The sequence below is a fragment of the Nansenia antarctica genome (assembly GCF_963989245.1).
Source record: "Nansenia antarctica genome assembly, chromosome: 6".
Classification (NCBI taxonomy): Eukaryota; Metazoa; Chordata; class Actinopteri; order Argentiniformes; family Microstomatidae; genus Nansenia; species Nansenia antarctica.
This window is the reverse complement of record NC_137676.1, coordinates 40645546-40669859: the sequence shown is the minus strand read 5'-3', so window position 1 is coordinate 40669859 and position 24314 is coordinate 40645546.

Genomic DNA, 24314 nt, shown 5'->3' with positions numbered 1-24314 from the left:
TACATTCAATCGCACCAGTGCGACAAAAAAATAAAATAAAAAAACTACTGTCATGCGCAGTCAATCTTATGTTCGTTAATAAGATCACAGCGCATCTAAACCAATGCAATCCTTTGAAAACAGACACGTGACAGACACGTGACCCGCAAGCACAACAAGCGCGCATTTACATTTGAAAATCCTGTCAGAAAAAGACCGCTGTTAAAATGAATCCGATTACGGCATACTTTAGCAAGGCTAATGTTAGCAGCGTTCCAGACAGAGAGGAGGTAGAGGGGGGTAGTGGAGTCAACATTACAGTTGGAGACGAGAGGGACGAAGAAAACAGAGACGGGGAAAGCGAGGATGAGAGCGCCCGGTCAGAAAGTGTGTCAGGGGAGGGGGAATTATCCGCGCGGTGATAATGGCGGTGCCACTGCCAACGCGAAGTCTGGTCTGACAAAAGTGACAAAGGTCTACAGGTACAGTGCCGAGTGGCAAACATCTTTCCCGTGGCTGTTGCTGAAGGAAGGGAAGATGTATTGCAAGTGGTGTGTCGCCCACATGAAGTTAGCTGGAAAGACCGCGTTTGTGTCAGGAGACGCACAGCTGAAACGCGACACAGTGAAAAAACATGGTCTGTCTCGCAAACATGTGAAATGCAGGGAAGCTTTCATGTCAGCTCAGAACAAGCCCCTTGAGAAAGCTGTTGGACACCAGAAGGCTAGCTCCAGTGAGGAAATTAAAAGACAGCTCAAGTTAAAGTTTAACATCGCTTACTACGTGGCAAAAGAAGAGATCCCATTTATTAAATTCCACAAATTATTCGCCCTTCACAAGAAAAATGGCGTTGAATTAAACCCAACCTGACATGATCGGGCAGATAGCGGATGCCATGAGAGAAGACCTTGCTGTGAAGATCAATTCCGCACACTATCTCGCCGTACTGATAGACGGGGACACGGACATCACGAACACAGAGTGTGAGATTGTATATGTACGTCTTCTTGACAACGGGAAGCCTGTGAACCTTCTGGTGGGACAACAAGCCCTCGAACATGCCCATGGTAAGTGTTTTTTTAATAGTCTTAATTTATGTAAGTTGTAATTAGTCTATTTGGTTTTGGAGACTATTGTGTTTTTCTAATTGTGTTTTTTTCTGTAAAGGGGTTCTGAAGGCCACAAAGGCTGCCTTTGCAGCTGTTTGTGAAGGTGATGGAGCGGCATGGATGCAGAAGTGTGTGTCGTTTGGTGCTGATGGGGCCGCAGTAAACATGGGCAGGCAGGGGGGGGTGATAGCCCATCTTCAGCGAGAGGCAGGGCCTCACATCATACCCATCCATTGTATGCCACACAGGTGAGTGTAAATGCATAACGCTACACTATACATAAATAATTACTACCTACTGTAAACTATAAATACTATGCACTAAATAAATAAGCCTATGATAACACTACCATATACATAAATACTGTACACTATAAATACTATACACTTAATAAATACTACACTTTAAATAAATACTCATGAACACAACCATTCATAGTTGCATTACAATCTCCATACTCTTAACCTTGAAAACTTTTTTAATTAAGTGGCAACACATTTGTTTGAGTCTCTTGTGTTGGAAGAATATGTCTGCTTCTTACACAGATTGGAGCTTGCCATACTCACTCTACAGAAGACAGAGCCAAAGGTGTCGATAGTCTATGATCTCCTGCACCTCATCTGGAAGACCTACCACTACAGTGGAAAATCTAAACGAGAGCTCTGTGCTCTTGGACAGGAGCTTGGAGTGGATGTCCACAATCCCAGCAGTGTCAAGGTGTTGTATTTAATACTTATCTGGAATGTTGTTTTGTTATGGACATGATTCAGATGTTTTACCCTGTAAAACACTTAATAATAATTATTATTATTAAGGGAACTCGTGGATCCCCCACATTCACCGGGCGCTGAAGGTATTCCTGCAGTATGGAGAGGGGAAGGACCTTGCCAGTGATCCTGATCAATACTCTGTGGTTCTCCAACATATGGAGCATCTGGCAGCCTCACAGTCCACTTCTGTGGAAGTGCAAGGACGGGCCAAAAAGGTCAGTTTTCTTGTGTTGACCACTATGAATAAATAAACTAAAGTTAGGCTTTAAAGAATAGGTTAAAAACGCAAACACTACTGTCATCAAGTTGTTAGATGGTTAAGTTTATTTTCAACAGCTAACCATTTTTTATCGTATCCATTTACTCAACTACTCAACAGATAAAGAAGGAAATGGAGACTACACTTTTCTGTGTATTCTGCCACTTTCTCTGTGACCTGTTTGGCCTGCTAGCCAGCCTCAGCCTCACACTGCAGAGGAACAGTTTAATCCTCCCCACAGCCACTTCAGAAATAAGAAAAACGTTAACCAAGCTTCAGGCACTCAAGACACAGCCAAAGGAAGGTGGCTTGTTTGAGAGAATCCTGGCCACATTCGCACAGCAGCAGGGAAATGAGATGAGATTCCAGGTTAGTTTAGGATAAGTCAGTGTTTGTGATGTCAGGGTTTAACATTGATCATCTTGAGGATTATGCAGGGTTGAGAGAGTTTGAGGATGAAATACTGCTATGGTCACAACCAAGATTTTGTGTGTGTGTGTGTGTGTGTGTGTGTGTGTGTGTGTCTTTTGAAGGGAATGACCCTGAAGGGGAACATGAACGGCCTCACACATCCACAGCTGATTGTGTTGACATCGCAATGTATCTTCTTTTTTAGGTTTGGTAGTTTGGTGTCAGATGAGGGCGTCAAGTCTACGCTGGACTCTTTCAAAGTCTTCAACCCTGATGCCTGGCCAAAAGACCAAGCCAGCCTACTCACTTATGGAAATGAGAGCGTTGCAGATCTGGCAAGGCATTTCCATGAGCCTCTGACAGGGTAAGAATGCATTTTAAGACATTGCATTGACAGACGTGAGACACTAGTTGCATATGTGCTAACCCAATTGCTCTCTTCTATCCTTCAGAGCGGGGTGTGATATTCCTGCCCTGCAACAGGAATGGGAAGGGCTGAAAGTACTCGTAAGCGAGAACTTCAGCGACAAAAGCTATGCTGAGCTGTGGGAGGTTCTCCTCACAAAGGACCCCTATAAGAAAGACTACCAAGTAAGGCAAAGTAGATCCAGATAGCCCTACACTTAAACACATTCATGTTTATTGTATGTATGTTGTTTTTGAATAGTGAGAGGTGAGGGTTAAACATTTATTAAAAATGAAAATTGTTCTCCCCTTAGAACATACTGGAACTGGTCCAAATTATGTTGGTGCTCCCAATCTCGGCTGCCCAATGTGAGAGGGGGTTTTCAGCCCAGAACCGCATTAAAAGTGCAACCAGAAGTAGGCTGGCCGTTTCTACCACAGAAGACCTAATGCGAATCAGTTTGGAGGGGCCTCCGCTTGAGCAGTTTGATCCAAGTCCAGCGGTTGAAAGATGGCTTGATAGCTCTAAGCGGGCCAGGCGACCAGATTATCAAGACTGCTGGACCACAGACATTCTTTGCATTTAATTGCTCAGAATTTATGAATTTTATATGAAAGCCTGGGCTTAATTATTTATTTATTCATGAATCATTTATTAATAAATGAATATTCTTACTTCCCCTTTACATTGTGTGAGTCTCCATTTTTATTACGGCCAAGAGCCGGTTATGATAATTCTGATATGTTATGATTATGATAATTTGTTGTCGTCATACGAAAATTGCGCAATTTTCATTGTGCTACTGAAATTCTTGGTGTGCTACTAAATTTTTTGACATGGTAGCACAGTGCTACCTGGGGAAAAGGTAAGCGTCAAACCCTGGCTCAGTGTATTCTGTTAATTCAGAATTGGAAGTCGAGAGACCAAGCAAAAGGAAAGCTCTCCGGTGGACACACGGAGACCGTTTCCAATCGCAGTGTTTCCTCTACATGCATTTATTGGTGGCGGGCCGCCACGAATGAATTTCCTCCGCCACAAATTGATTGTCCACAAAAAAAAAAAATATATAAAAAGTTCTCAAAAAAAAAAAAAAAAAAGTTCTGAACATTTTAGCTGATTAAAATATATCTGATCCTAGATCAGCGCTATAATGGATGTTGACTAAAAGTGCACCTAAATCCACGCCCATCTCTCTCTAACCGCTGATCCAAAATCAGATTAATGACATTCAGTTGACGACGTGACACAAGGGCTCCTGATTGGTCTAAATGTGAACTGTGGTATTATTGTTATTGTGTACAGGCCACCGTAGTGACATCAGGGGGGTATTCCATCAACATCGCTAAAGGGAAAATCCAGGTTTAGTCTGATAAATCTCGCGAGAGTTATCAAAAATAAGCCAGGATTTTCCTTTAGCGACGTTGATGGAATACCCCCCAGGTCAGGTGGGCAGGTTACGACGAGACAACAAGAGACCGGTATTGTAGAGCTTACAGAGCGAGTTAAAATAAAGACACTTACATTGAAATACAGAAGGACTCACGTGTATGTTTAATAGAATAACACGACATGGTGTCAGAAGTCCTGTAAGTGAGTGTTAAGAGTTAGATCGGCCGACAAGTGTCATTTGAGCTCGTGACGGTGAGAAGGGAGAAGAAAAGATGGATGCTAACGCGGGAGCAGCTGCAGTCCAGAGAACGGCGCCAGTTTCAAGTGCTACGTTAGCAGACATTAGCAAGTCAAAAAACGATTCTTATGTGCTGTCACTTTAGCAACGACACAGTATTGTCAAGGGGAAAAGAAGGGGAGACGATTTTTTTATTGACAACGGAATTACATGCTGGAAAAACATGCAGCTAAAATTCAGGGAACATTTGGACAATAAGAGACACACGGGAGAAGTACGGGAAAACAGGGCTCATGTGGGTCTCATCAAAGGTAAGAGTTTGTTTTCTTTAACTCAGCTGATACTCAGCTGTTTTCCGAATGCTCCATCTGACTGTGATTTTACTTCTGTAATGTGGTGGGTTGACATAATTCACGCACGGAACTATAGGTTGAGACTATTGTTCCGTCCGTAGTACCCAAGTTGTTTAGACTGTTCTATTTACTGCTTGAGTGTGTTGTTGACAATCGTTCATGTCCTTCATTAAACGTTTAGCTTTGTCATTTGATACGCCGCCTACGACTACCATCTCTCTGCACTACAGTAAACAGTTAATCAGTAACGTTAGCCGCTTTTGTGCTCATGTAGGCCTACTTCGTATTATATTATAGCTGATGATCTTTGTGTGTGTGTATGTGACTGTCAGTCACAAGTTTATATTCTGTATTTTTTTTATTAATTTTTTTGGCCATCCTCTAGTTTTGGCTGTGATTAGGAAAAAAAAAAAAAAAACGTTGTTTTGAACACGCGTGCGCATTTCATGCGCGTGCACGCGAAAAAAATCACGCGCGATGCGCACGCGGTCACGGCCATCCGCCACCATTGTAAACATTCCTGGAGGAAACACTGAATCGCCTGGGGTAACTCGAGACCGTCCAGTGAATCTTCGCGTCAGTGTACTTCAATCATTCTCCTGCGCTCGTGGGAGAGCGCTGGACCCCATCCCCCCTCATCTCTGCCTCTTTTTTCGGATCTTTCAAACCCCTCGTTTACCTACGAGTTCCCCACGAGGTTACGTGAGTACTGAACCACGCACATGCTTTTATTTAGGCTCGTGTAAACGAGTGAAGTGGCCATATCTGTTTCAAGGCCCCCCGCTCACAAGCAACGTCAGCTGCAACGGTAACACTGGTTAATGGACTGGGTTACAGAGTGCGTGTGTGTGTGAGTGTGGGCCCACCTTTTTATTTTACTTGATGATATATTGTACAATTGTGAATCCTTTGAGTTTATTGGAAACATTACATTTATTTCCTTGAAAGGAATTGGAATAGGCTTTGAGCCTATATTTTGTTATGTGATATTGTGATATTGTCTGTTGACATTGTATTGTGAATAATTGTCTATTGACTTTGTATAACATTATAATTGACTACCAACACTTTAAATTTAGCATTTAGTAAATAAATATATATCCTTTGGTATTTGCATTTAAAGCCACTGTGTTGTGTCATAAACAGGTAATAGGCAATTCATATGATATATTAAAACATAAATACATTAAAAGGATTAAAAAGGAAGTCCTATTTAAAATACTTCCACATAGTTAGTGGAGGCACCGATCGTCATAATTTGAATAGTTTATTATTACAGGTAATACCGCCACTTGTTTAAAATAGAACTCAGGCCCCGCCCATATGGCAGGGGTTACATACAGTATAACAGCACTGGGACTTTTAACTATATGCATCACTCCGCCGCACAGGTGTTCTATTAAATGACCGTTAATTAGACAACATTAACGGTCGTTATCTATCAGATTATCGATGTGTGTTGGTTTCAAACAAAGATGGATATACTGTATTTCCAAATAATATAACATTTGAGTTAAATTATGAATGGTCATCAGAAGAGGGCGAATGTGTTTAGGTCTGAAAGCTCGCAGATGGAGCAATGTACTATCTTGTCAACTCGTCTGAATCGCATTCACACATTCACCACCAAAGCGACTGTCAACCGAGTCATATTTCACTGGTTGCACAATAAATGGAAACGTACAGCTAAATGTACACGATACAAAGTAGCTAGCCTGCGGATGTTTGAATACATTACTTGAGAAGTTACAAAGCCACTTTACCTAACTAGTTTGCAGTGTAGCTTTATGTTCATTCCATTCGATGTTCACACAAATGTAGCTGTGTTGTACCATTAGATGACGTCATTCTATCTATTTCTAGGCTTCCTGCCTAATCTTCCCATAATGCATTGCATCGTGCTTGCTGCTTAAGTCAGAGGCGCAAGCTCAATAAACAAACAAATCATAATCTGTAGTCGCTTATTACTGTTAACTAATAAATGGCGCTGCCAGCGGCCTCGCATCTACGACCGAATCACAGCCGTGCTGATGTTCAGTATAACAGCACTCCCTCTCGTGTGAGATGTGTTCAATAATGACCGTGTGTCACTAACGCAGCTCCACCTATGAGCGGCTGCAGCTCTGTACTTGTAGTATATTGCTATGTTTAGCATAGATCTGGGATTGATTGCTATTGCCTCCGTAGCATTACATCTTGACAATGTTATCATCGATCGACTAGTGTGGTCTGGTTGTCGTTGGGATGCTGAATAAAGATGCTCGTTGAACGTTGCTCCAGAGACCAGAGTATTATTATTATAAAGTGTATCTTGTAAGTTAGAGAGAACAACAAGACACAACACGGTGTCAGAAGATGTGACTTCTTCACAAATATAAGGAATTGCGAGGCACCGTCGATCTACGCAGAAACTTTGTGGAGAACTATAGTTAGCTATCGACCCTGTGCGACGTTCGTTCGTAGTAGCTAGCGAGTGAAAGCAAACCATGGAACAGTTCAAGCCTCCCGCGCCGCTCATGCTCTCTGGAAACGTGAGTGAGAATTGGCGTCGGTGGAAACAACCAGCGTTTCCTCTATATGCATTTATTCTAGGGATGCTCCGATTTATCGGCCACCGATTTAAATCGGCCGATTTCACTCCAAATGACTCGATCGGTGATCGGCAAAAATGGCCGATCGCAAAAACCGATCTTTTTTTTTTCTTTTTTTCTGGGGAAGACAGATAACTGAACAGAAAACATAGGAGGACGTAACAGTATGTAAACCATGAAGGCCACGTTTATGATGTCTTTTATACAGCCATATCGACTGACTTGGGCTTCAGGCCCTAACTGGGTGATAGGCCAGACTTTTACTATGCCATAAAAATGGGTCTGCGTTTGCTTGGTGCCTAATGGATCAAAACTTTTGTCTAAAAAGCAAAAAAGATGTAGGCTATCCAGTCAGTAGGCCTACAGTTATGTATTTTTAAAAAAATCGGTATCGGTATCGGTTGATCTTGAGGAAAAAAATCGGTGATCGGTATCGGCCCCAAAAATCCAGATCGGAGCATCCCTAATTTATTCGTGGCGGGCCGCCACCAAAGAATTTCCTCCGCCACCAAATGATTCAGACAGTCCACTTTGATTCAGGCTGCGCAGAAAGGCAGCGAGTTATTATGACCGGAGAACAAAAAAATAGCAGATTGAAGCTAGATTTAGGCCGCTTTTCGTTACAATTTTCGTTGCAAAGCTGGAGCGAAACAAAAAGCTAAATCGAGGAGGCGGTGGAGATACAAGCCGTTTCTACCATCAATCGTAATGGGAAATGTTAACTCCTTACCCAACAAATGTGACAACTGCCAATGAAAAGGGCTACCTGTAGGCAAAATCATTTTTCAGTTTTTTACATGTGCTTAAACTACAGATTGTAAGCTTTCAAATGATGCATCATACATTGAAATCGGAAACAAATTGAAGACGACATGAGTATTTGAAAGTTGCTACACCTGAAATCTAAGCACAGAAAATCCCCATCAAAGATAATGAATCCCCATCAAACAACTAGAAACGAAGTCATTGTGTTATAGATTACACGAGGCACTCGTGATGCATCATTCAGTGTATCGGGGGTGCAGCCTGATGTGCTTCTCTGAGAGCTGGCTAAATGACAACATCGCCGACTCATGTGTGGAGATCGAACTATTCATAGCAATATGCGCGGGGCAAAAATAATCTATTGCTTCTAAAATCACCACGAACAGAACGGCGGAGGTACGGGTAAACAGGGCTCATGTTGGTGTCCTCAAAAGGTAAGAGTTGGTTTTCTTTAACTCAGCTGATGCATTACCTTGCTGTTGTTGTTTACCGAATGCTCCATCTGACTGTCACACTGTGATTTTACTTGTGTAAACAGTTAATGAGTAACGTTAGCCGGTTCTGTGCGTGTACTCTCACGTAGGCCTACTTCGTATTGATCTTTCTGTGTGTGTGTGTGTGTGTGTGTGTAATGCGCGTTCCGCATGTTCCGCTGCAGCTGTAGGATATATTGGTATTTGATCACCTTCTATATAAAATCACCTGCTCGGCTTTAATGACTTAACCGCTATTTAAGAAATTATAATTGCTGCCACCCTCTATACTAGTTTTTGGTGAAACCACGTCTTTGTTTTGAGCGCCAGTGCGCGTTTTATGCGCGCGCGAAAGGTAACCGCTCCGCCACTAATGTGAAAAATCCTGGAGGAAACACTGCAACGTTTTGAACTCTATATGATTGCCGCTGGTGCAGGTGATAAAGATGAGTATGTGAAAATAGCCATCATGCTGCACACCATAGGAGAAGAGGCATTAGAGGTATATAATACATTCACCATTGATTTTGAAGACCCAGCATACGAGACAATGAAAGAGGTCATGGATGCATTTGAAGCATACTGTATCCCCAAAAAGAACATTGTTTTTGAACGTCACCAATTCTGGTCTCTCCACTCCCTCTTCTATGTCAGAGTTAGTGTCGACAAGTTTGTGACTGAACTCCGCCAGAATGGCAGAGACTGTGAGTTTGGTGCAGGTGAGAATGACACATTGAGAGACAAAATGGGGTTTAGCCTAACTGATCCTCGCATGAAAGAGAGACTATTGAGAGAGACAGACCTAACCCTGGACAGAGCACTAACCATATGCAGAGCTGCAGAAGCTGCCAAGTCACAGCTGCAAGCTATGGGGACAGGGCACGCAGACGCCCCAGTTCAAGCACTGTCCAGAGGAACTACTAACTACTCTGAGATGAGAAGAGGATACAGAAAACAAAGATCGTCAGGAAGAGCAAATGAGCAGACGGACAGCACAAACAAATGCGGGAAGTGTGGAGGGACACACCCGCCCCGCCAATGTCCTGCCTTCGGGACCACATGCCACAAATGCAACAAGAGAAACCATTGGTCCAAAGTGTGTGGCGCACCACAGCATGGGACAGTCACAGCAAGGGACGTCAGTCAACTTGAGAGCGAGGTAGATTCTTTATTTGTAGGCTCAGTGTTCTGTGTTAGGGTAGATAAGATCACGCAGCAGACAGACAACGCGTGGTACACCACAGTCAACCTCAGAGACACCCCGGTCAGATTCAAGCTGGACACGGGGGCGGAGGCGAACGTGCTTCCAATGTGCATTTTCGAGAAGATACGACTAGAGCCTACACAGACACTTCTCATTGCCTATGGAGGAGCACGCCTGAAACCGAAAGGAACAGTGACATTCACGTGTGAGACACCCAATAGAGCAAGAGCAAATCTAAAAATGTTTGTGACTGCACAGTCCACCACGCCCATCCTGGGCAGAGAAGCGTGCGAGACACTGCAGCTCGTGAGGAGAATAGAGACGCTTGCAGTCAAGGCACCAGCTACAAAATAGGAGCTGGTGGAGCGGTACGCATCAGTCTTCAGTGGCCTGGGTGAGTTCCCCGGTGTGCACCACATACACACAGACCCAAGTGTGGCCCCAGTCGTCCACGGATGCAGAAAGATCCCAGTCAGTGTCGTGGACAGACTGAAAACAACCCTGAAAGAGCTTGTAAAACAGGACGTCATAGCACCTGTGACAGACCCGACCGAGTGGGTGAATAGCCTCGTCATCACTGAGAAAAAGAACGGATCACTGAGGGTGTGTTTGGATCCTCGTGATCTGAATGAGGCAATCAAGAGGCAGCACTACTCGATACCAACCCCGGAGGAAGTCCAGAGCAAGCTCTCTGGGAAGTCATTATTCACGATCCTGGACGAGAAGGACGGATATTGGCAGGTGAGACTTGACGAGCCATCACCTGTGCTGTGCACATTCAGTACGCATTGGGGAAGATTCCGCTTTAAGAGACTTCCTTTTGGCATCAAGTCCGCCAGCGAAGTTTTTCAGCAGAAAAACTGTGAGGCTTTTGGAGACATCGAAGGAGTCCATATCATCGCAGACGATATGATAATCGCCGCCGCCACAGAAGAGGAACATGATGGCATCCTTCACAAGGTCATGGAGAGGGCACAGAGAGCCAACGTCAAGTTCAACAAGGAAAAAATCCAGTACAAAATCAACACCGTCAGATACATGGGCCACGTCATTACACCAGAGGGAGTGAAACCGGATGACACAAAGGTGACGGCCATCAACAACATGCCGCCACCAGAGGACAAGACAGGGCTGCAGAGGCTGTTGGGGATGACGAGGTATTTGGCTCAGTATATCCCTGATGAAGCTTCAGTGACTGCCCCGCTCAGACAGCTGCTGAGGAAAGATGCAGCTTGGCAGTGGAACCATGAACATGATGATGCTTTAAACAAGCTGAAGTCAGCCCTCACCAACGCCCCTGTGCTGAAGTTCTATGACCAAGCCATGCCTCTCACCATACAGGCTGACGCGTCAAAAGATGGACTGGGAGCTTGTCTTCTCCAGGAGGGGAGACCGCTGTGCTATGCCTCACGAGCTCTCACAGAAGCTGAGAGAAACTACGCCCAAATAGAGAAGGAGTTGCTGGCGATAGTGTTCGCAGCCAAACGCTTCCACCAGTATGTTTACGGCAACACTGTCACAGTCCAATCTGATCACAAGCCACTTGAAGTGATTTTTAAGAAACACCTGAGCAAAGCCCCAGCAACACTACAGCGCATGTTGCTCCAGCTTCAACGGTATGATTTGAAAATAACATACACGCCAGGAAAAGACATGCACGTCGCCGACACCCTTTCCCGCGCGTTGGTCCCTGAACAGGCCGACAGTGATAAAGAGGACCTCTTCGAGGAGAGAGTGATCCACACGATGGAGGCTACTGCTGCCATGAGCTCAGACATGCTCAAGATGCTCAAAGAAGCCACAGCAGCTGACGAGACACTACAGGCAGTGGCTGAGAGACACCGCAGCGGCTGGCCCCAAAGACGACGCAGTGTGCCCGCCAGTCTCTACCAATACTGGCCTCAGCGGCACATTGTCCACATCAGGGACGGACTACTGATGACCGGCGACAGAATTGTGATTCCTCAAGCCGCCAGACAGGTGATGCTAGAGAGACTACACCTCGCACATCAAGGTATCCAGAGGACAAAGGCACAGGCCCGACAAGTCGTGTACTGGCCGGGAAGGACTCGTGACATCGAGAACACAGTGGAGAGATGCTCTCCGTGTCAACAACTCCAACCACAGAACCAGAGAGAGCCCCTCATGTCACATGATATCCCTGAGCTACCATGGCTAAAGGTCGGGGCTGACATCTTTGAGCTCCAGGGCCAGTCATACCTTGTCGTGGTGGACTATCTGTCCAAGTACCCAGAGGTGCTCCATCTACCTGACAAGACCGCCCACACAGTCATCCGCAAGATGAAAGCACGCGAGGCACGGGATCCCAAAAGAGCTGGTAAGCGACCATGTTCCTTTTGCAAGTGCAGAGGGAGGGAGTTTGCAGCATCCTGGGGAATACAGCTCATTCACTCCAGCCCTGCATATCCTCAATCCAACGGTCTGGCAGAGAGGATGGTGAAGACGGTCAAACATGCACTCAAGAAAGCTTTGCAGACCAACATAGACCCCCACCTAGCCCTGCTAGCATTGAGAAACACTCCAATAACAGGCACAGATGTTTCCCCAGCTCAGGTGCTTATGGGAAGAGTACTACGAAGCACGCTGCCCTGCTCTACAGCTGTTCTACAGCCAGCTACCCCGAGAGGAGTTCATGCCAGCCTGAAAGATCTCCAAACCAGACAGGAGCACTACTACAACCGCAACTCACAGCCCTTACCTGAGTTTGCTCCTGGTGCAACGGTTCACATGGAAACGAGACGTGGATGGATGCCAGCCAGAGTCCTAAACCAACGAGAAGAGCCACGGTCATACAACGTGAGAAGCCCGTCTGGTGTTGTCTTCAGAAGGAACAGACGTCATCTCAGGCGTATTCATCCAAGTCTGCATCAAGAGCGAGATCCTGAGCCACTGGAGCAGCCTGCACCTGTGAGCCCGCTGGGAGGACCCCCAGAGTCACCGGATCATCCAGCTCAGCACCCGTCCTCCTGTGAGGGCAAGAGCTCCACTCCTACCTGCCGCACCAGAAGTGGCAGAGCTGTGGCGCTTCCGGCAAGGTACCAAGACTTTGAGATGGGCCAACGCTGAAGGTTGTGCTCCACCAGGGTTACGTACTGGTGACCTCTGACCCTTAGTTCAGATAGTTACTAGATGATAGTTGGACACATTTAGAAAGTGTGGTTTGTTTACAAGTTTGATTTTTACTCCAAGTGAAGTTCACAAGTTACTTGACAAGTTATAGTCAGGTCTGCACTGTTATTGTTTAGATCATATACATTAGTAGTGAGTACAGTTTTAAAGAAGATCAATCCATCGACTGAAGCCATAAGGCCCAGTGACACTTATTGTCTGTTTCATCTTTTCAGAGACTAATTTTCAGTTGACCCAAGAGAGACTTTTAATGCTTAAAAGGGGGGATGTAGTATATTGCTATGTTTAGCATAGATCTGGGATTGATTGCTATTGCCTCCGTAGCATTACATCTTGACAATGTTATCATCGATCGACTAGTGTGGTCTGGTTGTCGTTGGGATGCTGAATAAAGATGCTCGTTGAACGTTGCTCCAGAGACCAGAGTTATTATTATTATTATAAAGTGTATCTTGTAAGTTAGAGAACAACAAGACACAACAGTACTGACCATTGTAGTCCTTGGGCCAAACCCCCAAATTGAACATTTCATTACCAAATTCTGGGCAAATCCTAGATGTGATTTTCTTATTCCTATACATCCCTAGATTATGTTTTGATATGATAGACCTTTTGGTTTGGCAGCTATCACCTCGTAAAGGTACGGAGTGCTTTTTTCAAAACCGGAGTTTTGCCTAGAAAAGTCCCCTGCCATATCTTGCTCCCCTTCGTATGATTCGCGCCTAGCTGTGGTGTGGTTGTGATAGAGACATGAGCCCTTTCATGTTCTTTATGCGCCTGAGTCTCCTAAACACGTAGAGACCAACCCCGAGTCGATCAATGATTCCTACGATGAGCTGTGGTAACTTTACCGCACCTACCCCCTACCGATGAATGCCTAATTTTTGCGGTTTTCCGGAGGTATTGTGCGGTAGGTGCGGGAAAGTCACCATAGCTCAGCGTAGGAAGCTCTGATCGACTCAGGGTTGGTATCTACGTGTTCAGGAGACCCAGGCGCATAAAGCTAACCTGGCTCATGTCTCTATCACAAGCTGATAGGGCTGAATAAGGTTTTCATTAATGTTAAATAAGGTTAAAACAGGATACTCTATATATGTTAAATGATATAGTTGGATGTTCTGTATGATTCTGTGTAACACTGTGTACATTTTGTACAGCCTATCTCTTAGCTCTGTTAATGATTCACCCATTTTGTCCCTGAGCCCCTTCTCTCCCCTGCTTATCAGATTTAAAACAGGTTTTGGTCGCCTCACGGCCACGTCTGTTACTCTGATAGGATAACCAACTGCCTCCTGTTTTCCATTCTGAGAGAATAAATAAACTGGCTTACAGGAGAAGAGTTTAGTACCAATATGGCGTCTCTCCCTCAGGAGAGGCCTTATATTTGTCCTCCTTGCAAGTAAAAAACGATCATGATGAACTCCGTGTCTCTTTGTTGTTTAAAGTCTACTACGGTCTGTTTGAACTAGCGACGGGTTAGCATGGCCTGATTTACAACCGGGCTGACCAGAATATAGCATTTAAGCCCAGAACCAGAACCCGACATTTGGTCCTTCGAGCCGGATCTCAAGGTCGTCTGATGGGGGAAGAAGACTCGACAACGCCGACAGTCTGTCGACAGCCCGGATCCAGGATCCGGACAAAGTCCTGGAACGTTGAATTCGGTCCAGGCCGGCTAGATGTCGAACCTTTCTCCTCCAAAAGGACGGCTGACGAGATCCAGACCAAGACATAAACAACAAAGACCGGTAAATATAATAGAAACTATGAATGAAAGTGAATTATAATAGAAAAAGAAAGATTGCAATCGAAATGAATAGTCTATCTATCCTAAATTGTACAAAATAGGAGTTGTTTAACATGCAAAAAGAATCCACTTTAAAAGACAGATGTATATCTTTTTATATGTAAACAGTAGACTAATGGAAATTAGACTGTGGAGTAGTTTGACATACGAAAGGAATCCACTTTGAAAGATAAATGTATATCCTTTTCGTGTTAGGTAAACAGCAGACTAAGAATGGAACTGAAACTATGACTGAAAGTGAGAATTAGAAAAGTGTAGAGAGCAAGTGTATGTGTGTGTGAAAGAGATAAGAGAGAGTGTGTGTGTTTAAAACAGAGAGAGGGAATGTGTGTTTGAGTAAGAGATAAGAGAGAGTGTGTGTGACAGAGAGAGCAAGTGGGAGTGCAAGAGAGAGAGAGAGACAGAGACAGAGAGACAGAGAGAAGGAGAGAAAGCAGTAGGAGACTAGGAGACGAGAAGAGGAGACGAGGAGAGGAGACTAGGAGACTAGTAGAGGAGACTAGGAGACGAGAAGAGGAGACGAGGAGAGGAGACTAGGAGACTAGTAGAGGAGTAGAGGAGACTAGGAGACTAGGAGACGAGTAGAGGAGACGAGGAGAGGAGACTAGGAGACGAGTAGAGGAGACGAGGAGAGGAGACTAGGAGACGAGTAGAGGAGACGAGGAGAGGAGACTAGGAGACTAGTAGAGGAGACTAGGAGACGAGAAGAGGAGACGAGGAGAGGAGACTAGGAGACTAGTAGACGAGTAGAGGAGACTAGGAGACGAGGAGAGGAGACGAGGAATAGACAGACAGACAGGAGACAGACAGACAGAAAGAGAGGAATAGACAGACAGACAGGAGACAGACAGACAGAAAGAGAGGAATAGACAGACAGACAGGAGACAGACAGACAGAAAGAGAGGAATAGACAGACAGACAGGAGACAGACAGACAGAAAGAGAGGAATAGACAGACAGACAGGAGACAGACAGACAGACAGAGAGACACAGAGAGAGAGAGACAGACAGAGAGACAGACAGAGAGAGAGACAGACAGACAGAGAGAGAGAGAGAGGGAGAGACAGACACAGACAGAGAGAGGGAGAGAGAGAGAGAGAGAGAGAGAGAGAGACAGACAGAGAGAGAGGGAGAGAGAGAGGGAGAGAGAGAGAGAGAGGGAGAGAGAGAGGGAGAGAGAGAGAGAGAGAGAACAGGAAAGAACCAAGGTTAGAGACAGAGATAGAGAGAAATATTTGAAGTGGAGTTATGACACAGAGAGGAGAGCGAGAGCAGGAGAGAGGGACAGAGAGGAGAGAGAGAGAGAACAGGAAGCAGAAGGGTGGGGGTAGACGGACTCTGACCCAAGAAGGGGTTGGAGGGCAGTAAACCTCCATTATAATACGAATTTGGACGAATGACAAAGTTTATAGAATAGATGGGAAAATTGTATTACCACAAAGCCTCTACAAACAGCAGCTAATTTGATACATGGTCTTTTTGATGACATGTATCAAAAAGCAGGGAAATGATGATTGACAGGAGTTAACGCACATTTTCACGTATATAATTACACACAATTTTAAAAAAAAAATAATATAGTGATAATGGCGCACATTTCGTGAACGAATTGATCAAACACAGTGTCCAAACACCTGGACATTGAAGAGTGTGTTTCTCTAATGGAAACACACATGACAATAAAATTGAGACCTATGGGTTTGATATGAATGAATGAATGAATGAAATGAATGAAATAAATGAAATTAATGAATTTGAAATAGTAAATGGGAGATGGGGTTTAGACTACCCATAGTAGACGACAATAGGGAAATATTGATTGATTGATTGAAAACTTTATTAGAAGATTTGCAGAAGCAAGTGACATGAAAGTACATATTTCAATTGGGGTCCTTGATACTCAATTCATCGTTATATGTAAAGACAGCAGATTTGGCAGAAACAGAAAACACACTGGTGGATGGCTATTTAGGAAATAGGAAATAGCCAGAACAAATGATCTGCCAGTCCCTTTTCTGTTTCCTACAGGATCGAGAATCATCGACGAGATGGAAAGAGAACACTGGCGCAGCCCGCGGTGGGTTGAGCCATTTGGGGTGCTGCTGAGCATCTCAACTGCTGTCAAGATCGCAGAACGAGATGCACAAGGGCCATTGAGGGAAGGTGACATTGTTCCCCTCGAACGACGGGTGGTGGTGGAAGCCCGGGCTACAAAGGGGTTATTCAGTTAGTGAATTACGTCTCAAACCCGGTGAAGAATTCTTCAGATCCACTACCTCTTAGAATGAGGGGACCAAATCCTCCCGACGACCCAAACGAGACGCCCGTCCAGGCACACGACTAGGGATGGGACGATTATCGTGTTTATCGTTAATCGCGATAAAAACACCCGCGATAACTTTATCGTGGAGAATTTTAATTAGTTGAATAATCGTCATAATCGTTTTTTTTTTTTTTTTTTTTTTTAATTATTATTTTTTAAATGACTGGACTTTTTAAATAGGCACTACATTTTATAAACACTGCTTTGTCTGTCTGTTTTTATTGTATGTATTAATGTATGTGACCTATGTGTTTTTTTTTTTTTGGGTTAATATTTTTATTGAGTTTCACAGAGACATGTACACAACAGGACATAACAACAACAACTAGTATCCGTGGGGGAGGTTATTGTCCCATTAATAGTAGAAAACTAGTTTTGCACTTTGTTATGCAGTACATTGTCCATAAACAGAAAATGTTTAAAAACGAAACAAAAACAAAAAAACAGTGGGGGAGGAGGCAATGTCACATATCAGAAATAAACAGAAAAGAAAATGACACAACAAATGCCATAATATATGATATGGGGGGGATCACCCCCATCGGAGACAGCATCCATGTCTTACAGTCCTAAACACAGCGGCAGCACAACACCAGCACAGTAAATAATATTGTGACCCATACATTGTAGATCTGTTACACATTAGTCTTGTGTACTTTCTTGAGTGTAATCCACCAAACCTTTCATTACAATGGCAGCCAGTCTGGTACCAATATAATCTAAGAACGGAGACCAAATCTTATAGAATGTCTTTATCTTACACTTAGACCTATATGTCAGATATTCCATAGGAATCATATCAAAAATTACCTTGTACCATCCAGCTATTGTAGGCGGTTTGCAGTCTATCCATTTCAGCAATATATTTTTCCTTGCACAAAAAGTGAAGATACACAGAAGTCTTTTGGAATGCATACTTTTAAGTTGTTTGTCTGGCAACCCAAACAATAGACACATGGGGTCCTTATCCAATGTAACATCTAGAATTAGATGAATTTTATCCACTATACCTTTCCAGTAATCATCTATATATCTACAAGTCCAAACACAATGAACAAAGCTCCCAACCTCGGTAATACACTTTGTACACATTTCCGATTTGTTATGATCCATTTTATGTCTAAGTTGGGGAGTAATCTGCAAACGTTGTAGTAGTCTAAATTGCGTTTCCTTCGTCCTATTACAGATTGAGATGTCGTTTGCCGATTGCCATATTAGTGACCAAGTTGCTTCATCAGTATTAATGTTCAGGTCATTATTCCAGTCTTTGGGCGTAAATGCAGGTTTGCCTTTATCATATTTTGAAAGTGCTCTATACCCAAGCCCCAGAATGCCTCTCGTCTTTCCAGCAGAGACTATCTCCTCCAGCGGAGAGGGTTGGTGACAGAGGCCAGTGTCTTTTTGGCTATTTAAAAAACTTCGTATCTGAAGGTATCTGAAAAACTCATTTCGTGGTAGGTCATATTTCTTACATAATTGGTCAAATGAAAGTAGTATTTCCGTATCATATAAATGTCCGATAGTAACCATCCCTTTGCTGTCCCACCGCTTGAAACCCCTATCCGTGGCACCAGGGGAGAAGTCTATGTTGCCCCAAACTGGCGAGAGGGAGGATGTCATAATCGTATGTTATAAATAAATAGTAATATAATTGAGATTTCTCACATGAGCCGCGCGCGAATATCCTCACAGAAATGTGTCTCGCGTGATTGTTCAGCCTGCATGGGTAACGTGACTGTCAAGTCAGCCTTGTCAGTCAGTCACTAACGTATGCTAGCCTTCTCACCATGGCTGCATCGGCCCCGTGTCCATTGCCTCACCTTTCCAGGGTTGCCCGCAGGCTTCTATGCATACCTGCAACTAGTGTTCCTTCAGAGAGAGTGTTTAGTGCCAGTGGGCACATTTTAGTGCCAGTGGGCACATACTCACACCTCTCCGAGCACACCTCTCCGAAAAAGTGAACATGTTGACATTTTTGCACTTTAACCTATCTTGAAGCTTTCAAGTCTCTAAGCCACAAGGCTAGCACTCAGTTTGATGACAGAAAAGTGTCAGTGTTCAAGTTTTGTTTGACAGTATTTTTTTCCTTTATTTATGCAGTGATACCTTATAATTTATCATTACCTTATTTAAGATTTTATTAAAGATTTTGATTTTTGTCAAGATGTTTTTAAAATGATGTTAATGTTATTAACATGATTCAATAAAAATACAACAAAATCTAAGTTAAAGTGATTACAGTGTGTTTTATTGGCATTCTAAAAAAAAGTTTTTTTTTTTTTTTTTTTTTTAATTCTCGCGATAATATCGTGGATCGCGATTATTTTGCCCACGATAATCGTGACATGACATTTTCTAATCGTCCCACCCCTACACACGACCCAGTCTGGGGCAGTAATGTCCCAGATGACATAGAAACCCTGAACTATCAATCAGAGACATTTGTAAACGCATCCCTTACGAACTGAATGACTCTTGACCTATCGACTGCAGTGGCAGGAGGAACATGTGTGATGCTTGACATCAAATGATTGTTTGTTGTGTCTTCCCCTGCTTCAAAGCTATGACTAACAAACTGATTTCAGGAATATTTGGAACCTAAGTACCTAACCCAATTTGAGAAACTCTAATCCAAGTTGAGATTCATGTGTGATCTGTACGGCGATGTTGAATGACAGTTAAACTAGAAAATATGAAAGAAAGTTAAACGGCCTGAATAAAGAAGAGAATGTTTGTATCGTGATAAATTATGAAAAACAGCAGGGAATGATAGGGCTGAATAAGGTTTTCATTAATGTTAAATAAGGTTAAAACAGGATACTCTATATATGTTAAATGATATAGTTGGATGTTCTGTATGATTCTGTGTAACACTGTGTAAATTTTGTACAGCCTATCTCTTAGCTCTGTTAATGATTCACCCATTTTGTCCCTGAGCCCCTTCTCTCCCCTGCTTATCAGATTTAAAACAGGTTTTGGTCGCCTCACGGCCACGTCTGTTACTCTGATAGGATAACCAACTGCCTCCTGTTTTCCATTCTGAGAGAATAAATAAACTGGCTTACAGGAGAAGAGTTTAGTACCAATATGGCGTCTCTCCCTCAGGAGAGGCCTTATATTTGTCCTCCTTGCAAGTAAAAAACGATCATGATGAACTCCGTGTCTCTTTGTTGTTTAAAGTCTACTACGGTCTGTTTGAACTAGCGACGGGTTAGCATGGCCTGATTTACAACCGGGCTGACCAGAATATAGCATTTAAGCCCAGAACCAGAACCCGACACAAGCACAGCCCGAGCTATGCGCGACTGACGCGAAGGGGAGCAGAATATGGCAGGGGACTTGTGGACCCGAATGCAGGACACTGAGGCGGAGTCAGATGAAAGGTCAAACCCATGGATGGGTACATTTATTGTTTTCTGAATTTGTATGTTTAAATATACAAATGATACATTATCTACTTAAAATATGCATTAATTTACATAGTTTTCCAGAATAAAAATATAATCTGTAAAAACACATTTTAAAAAACGAATCTAAGCAAGCCTTTAGAATATGGATAATAACACATAGGCCTACTGTAAAGCCCTTTGAATTGCCCTTGTGGTATGAAATGTGCTATACAAATAAACTTGCCTTGCCTAAACCCTTTTTGAAGGTTTTGTTTATGTCCAGGTATCACACATCTTTGTGCATACATGTTCAGTGAGTGAGTCTGTAGCCTCTCGGTAGTTACATGTTCAGTGACTGTTGCTGGTGACCGCTAGGACCATAGGCAGATGCCTTGTTGGTAAGTAATTTGTTCAAAGTATTAAAACAAATAAAGTGTGTGTTCAAATGAATTTAGCTTCATTAGCCCCAGACAGATCCATATTTAGAGATAACAAAATTACCTCAGTTACCTCAGGTAACTTTAGCTAGCAAGCTAGTTTAGAGTTAGTGGTAAAGCGACCGTGGGTTCCCTGAAAGGCGCTATATGAATGCAAGTTATTATTATTATTATTAATAATAATAATATTATTATAACTAGCTAGCTAGCTAGCTAGTTAATAACATTTTAGTTAGCTAGTTTAGCTAGCAAGTAGCCTGCTGTGTACCCAGCCTTGAGACAGATGTTTATATTGTAGTAATATTAGGGTCATTTTTTTTCATAGGGTGCCATTTGGACTTCATAACTTATATAAAGGACATATCTAACTTGCTGAAAAACATGGTGGTCGAGCTCAGGCACCTAAATTGTATTATATTTAGATATATTAACAACATAGGCAGGACATAGGACAGACATAATTGTTTAATTGTGTTTTCAGTGCATGATTGCTATTAAAATACTTTTTAAATAGGAATTCTTTATAATTATCATTCATAATAAATAACAATTGACTACACATGAAAAACTAATGGAATTAGTATTTGTCCAAATTTAGACAAAATACAACCTGATTTGTACTGGGGAGGGAAAAGGCACCCTATAAAAAATGACCCATTACATATTTTTTTGTTTATAATAAGGATGGTAATTTAATGTCAAACTAGATGTATTCCTCTATTTCAGAGACCCACATCATCAGCAGTAAGTTTGGGTTTAATGATGGATCCAGGCGAATGCAGCAGCAACCTGCCAAAAAAGCGGGCCCGCATGGACTGCATTATCCACTGCTCTGATGATAATTCCAACCCAAACCTGGTGTCACCCCAAAACCTGGAGTCATGGAATACTTTGTTGAGGGCGGCAGAAATCCGAAAACATCTGCCAATTTTGGACTTAGCCAAAAACGTATGTGAGGGAGTTATTCCACCAGTGCGTTATCATCGCTGCTGCCGTAGTATTTTCACACTGAAAAAAACCCTGGATTCGATCACAAAGAAAAACAAAACTGCCTCTGACTCTAACCCTAACCCTGAAAAAGTAAGTTCAAGAAGACCGTGTAGAGATGTGGCAAGTGAATCCACAGTGTATGATAATGTGTGTATCTTCTGTGAGAAATCAACAAAATATCTAAAGGGCAAAAATACAAGGGAACCTTTCATCCAGTGTTCAGAGCTGCGTGCGGATGAAAGGATCAGAGAAGCAGCAGTCACCAAACTGGACCACAGAATGCTTGCTATCACAAGTAGAGAACTTGTTGCTGCTGAGGGCCATTATCATAGGTCCTGCTACCGTTCCTATACACGTGGAGAGCCTGCTGCCAACTCAAGGGACCACGGTGGAGATGCAGTTGCATATGAGGCAGCAGAAAAACATGCGTACGAGGTACTGTTCTCCTATATTAGAAATGAACTCTTCCCCAACCCAGAAGTGCTACCCATGAGATACCTATCATCGAGACTTCAATCAACTATGACATCTCTTGGTATCAGCCAGATGAAGGACTCGACCAAGACCCACCTCCGCCGTAGGATGGAAATAGAGTTTGGTGGAACCATCCATATATTTCCTGATGACAGTGGGAGGCTTCTTCTGTACCCAGACAACCTTTCAAGGACTGAGCTGGCCAAAACTGTATACTCTTTGAATATGGAACTACAGCATACCAGATCTAACAGCATACCAGGTGATATAACAGAAGCAGCTTTGCTGATAAGAAATGAGATAAAAAAAACAATACACCCAAGTGTGGCCACCTGAAGTAGAAAATGAATTCATCCTTCCCAAATCCATTACTCAGTTCCTGCAGACACTACTGACTGGAAACAGCGAGTGCACAAGTCCATCTGAAAGAGTCAAGCGACTTACCACCTCCTTTGGCAGTGACTTGGTCTTTGCAGTCACCAGTGGCAGAATCAAGCCACCAAAACATCTACTTCTGCCGTTTGCTGTGAAGTCCTTGACAGGAAATACAGAACTGGTACACACCTTGAATCGTCTCGGACACGGTGTGTCCTATTCACAGGCTGAAGAGATTGACACAGCACTGTGTCTGCAGAAGATGGAACTATCAAGGGACGACATACCACTACCAGCAGACATTTACCAAAATGTCTTCACAACCCTGGCTTATGACAACATAGACCGACTAGAGGAGACGGTTAGTGGAGCAGGAACCTCTCACCGAGTCAATGGCATAGCTGTCCAGGCAAATGTCATTGGACCTGCACCTCAAAGGATCATGCCTACAGTCGTTAAGTCAAAGAAGTGGAGCATCAGCCCCAAAGCACTGATGCTACCCACCTACAATTCTGGACAGAGAGTGGGGCCAACAAACACCCCAAGTGTAGATGCCAACACTACCACACAGGTCCATGATGCAAAGGCAAAGAACATTATCTGGCTGCTTGCTCGAATGTTTGCCCCAGAGGCTCAGACCGTGAGCAGCTGGACTGGATTCAACATCCAGACCCGCAACAATGTCACTGTGGTCCAGGATACTGTGAGCTACCTGCCAACAATAAATGCCCCTGCTACAGAACTGTCTACTGTGTACGAAATGCTAAACCAGACAGTATGCATCATGGAGTCCCTGCAGTTAAAGACAATTGTCTGCGTGTTTGATCAAGCACTCTACACCAAGGCAACAGAAATAGTGTGGAAGCACGACAAGTTCAAAGACATTGTCATCCTGATGGGGGTGTTCCACACCATTTGCAACCTACTTTCCATTGTGGGGAAACGATTCCAAGATGCAGGGTTGAGAGTAGGGCTGCAACTAACGATTATTTTGGTAGTCGACTAATCTGACGATTATTTTTTCGATTAGTCGCGATTAGTCGTGTGGCTTTTCGCTGCGCGTAAATGGCGGCGCAGAAGCATAAATCCGGCTTAACTACCTATCTAACCTAACGTTACGCCAAGCTACAGCTGCTCACAGAGCTAGTTGATTGGCTAGCTAGCATTGCTGGCTAGACTACAGACAGCTCACGTTAGTAGGCTACGCTTGGTGCTGTTTATCTTACAGACAGCTCGCTGGTGGACTCAACATAATTGAAATAGCATTCACTTATCAAGCATCATTCATGATCATCCACCATGACTACCTGGTATTTTAATAGCGACCACCCCTCACTTCATTTCATCTCGCGTTCTCCTGGCTTCAACATGGAAAACCCCTGCTACGTAACGTTACATACAAGCGCCTCTGTCTGTCACACGC